This window comes from Chrysochloris asiatica, unplaced genomic scaffold (assembly GCF_000296735.1).
Source record: "Chrysochloris asiatica unplaced genomic scaffold, ChrAsi1.0 scaffold00094, whole genome shotgun sequence".
Taxonomy (NCBI): Eukaryota; Metazoa; Chordata; class Mammalia; order Afrosoricida; family Chrysochloridae; genus Chrysochloris; species Chrysochloris asiatica.
The window spans coordinates 2,130,771-2,133,106 of NW_006408612.1; the positions used below are offsets into that span (position 1 = coordinate 2,130,771).

At 40.0% G+C, this 2,336-nt stretch overlaps 1 pseudogene; it reads right to left on the reverse strand.

Moving 5' to 3' along the window:
- Positions 1 to 243: 243 nt before the first annotated feature.
- On the reverse strand, positions 244 to 1,243 carry LOC102837605 (annotated as a pseudogene).
- Between the last annotated feature and the right edge of the window lie 1,093 nt (positions 1,244 to 2,336).

Genomic DNA, 2,336 nt, shown 5'->3' on the forward strand with positions numbered 1-2,336 from the left:
TGAAGAAACTTTTATTTTCCTTCCCCGCAATCTTTCTTTTTTTTCATACTACAGCAGGTAATTTTATTTCTCAAGGGCTCAAATTGCAAACTATAAGCCAAGTATGTGCTGTAATCATGTGGGCCCAAATTCACGTATTTAGGAAAGGAAAAGCAGATTGTTATCCATATACATGGATAATATCTAAAGGTTCATGTTAATCGCATTATAGTTGGTAAATTTCTACAGCATAGAGCTCAAACATCACATGTCTTTTAGATCCTTCTGGATGTCTCACAGAGTACCTGCGTTCTTCTTGAATTGAGCATCATCTGTCAGCTTCTGGTTGATAACAGTGGTTAACCCTTGAGCTTTCAGAATGCATGGAAGGCTCAGGAACACTTCCTTCTCAATGTTGTACATCCCCTTCACCATTGTTGATGCTGGATGAATCCTGCATAGATTTTTCAACATGGATTCAGTCAAATCAGCCACACTTAATCCATTAGACCAGTTGGTGTATTCTTTTAGCTTGATGACTTTTATAGGCACTTTCAACCACCATTTTATGCACTTCCTTCCAATTTTCATTGTCATTGTCCGTCCCCATTTGTGGATTCAGTTCCTGAAGAGAAATCCCTGCCACATTCACTCTGCTCCTCACCACCACATTTGAGTTGCCATGTTCTCCCAAAATCCATCCATCGCAGCTACTAGGATGAATGCCAAGTTTTTCAGCCATAAAATAGCAAAATCTAGCAGAATCCAGGTTACAACCACTTCCAATTACGCAGTGTTTGGGTAATCCACTTAGTGTCCAGGTAACATATGTAAGAATATCCTCTGGGTTGGAAACCACAATTATGATGCAGTCAGGACTATTCTTGACGATCTGAGGCATAATGAACTTGAAGACATTAACATTTATCTGCACCAGATTGAGATGACTCTCCGCCTCTTGCTGATGAATTCCTGCAGTTACCACCACAATCTTTGAATTGGCAGTCACAGAGTGATCTTTATCTGCTACAATTTTAGGTGTCTGGAGAACTAAGCTCCCATGCTGAAGATCCATCATTTCTCCTTTGATTTTATCTTCTAAAACACCCACAAGGGCTAGTTCATCAGCCAGAGACTTTTCCAGAATGTTGATGGCACATGCCATACCAACTTGTCCAACACCCACTACACTGATCTTTTTATTTGGAACTGATGCCTCTTCTTCTGCAACTGGTGCAATCAGTTTTTCCTTAAGAGTTGCCATTGTGTACAGGAGAGAGAAGTCTTTCAAGAAGGTAGCAGAAATTGTGTGAAGGAGACTGTTAAATGCATTGCCCCCACAATCTTTTTACTCATCGATTTTGAGGTACTAGGCTAGGCTTTGGACTGCTGCTCACTGCAAGGTTTGGGGTTCAACCCTACCAGGTGCTCTATGGGAGAAAGATGAGGTTGTTTGCTCCCATAAAAACTAATTGTCTCAGAAACCCTACATAGGATTGTTATGAGTTGAAATCCACTGGATGTCAGGGTTTTATGTTTGTTTGTTGCTTTCTTTTTTTAGTGCCCAAAGGAGGAATGCTTTTATCAGAGAAACACTGTCATGGTTCAAATGAATTGGAAACTGAGACTGCCACCTCAAGCTGCAGAATTGAAGATAGAAAAGGGTCACCATAGCAGTGTGGTAATGAATTCCAAACACCAAGGGACAAGTAAGTTGCTCCTATGCAATCGGGTCAAGCAGGACCCTGTCTGAAACCCAACTGAGGTAATTCAACATAAACAGCCAACCCAACAAAGATAAGACCAAAATGTTCTTAGATTATTTGATAATTAAAGTTTGGTGCATTACACTAGATAAAAAGAGTCCTGGTGGGCTGATGTAGGATAAGCACTGGACTGTTAACCACAAGGTCGGTGGTTCAAACCCACCTGTCACTCATTGGAAATCTTATGCAGGATCACTAAGAGTTGGAACCAACTCAACGACACTTAACAACAATAACAACAAGATAAAGGATCCCTCCCAGTCAAGATGCTTAAGGGGGTAACAAGGTTTGGAAAAAAGTAGTTGTGATTATCAGCTTGGGCCTCATAATCACCTACAGCAATGGGATTCAATAGCAACCATGTTTTATGTTAATAATTCTCACTCCTTACTCTATTCCTACTTTGTATGATAATGGATTGGCATTGGCTAACATTTTAAGTTTCAGATGCAAGGTTGACTGAATTGACATCTTCTTGTGATAACAAAATGGTTGTTAGTACTATGCGTGTTCTTTGTGTTGACATCATCCTAATTGATACACAATGGAGAATACATGAATTTCTTATAGCTCAATGACATCAGCATAGTG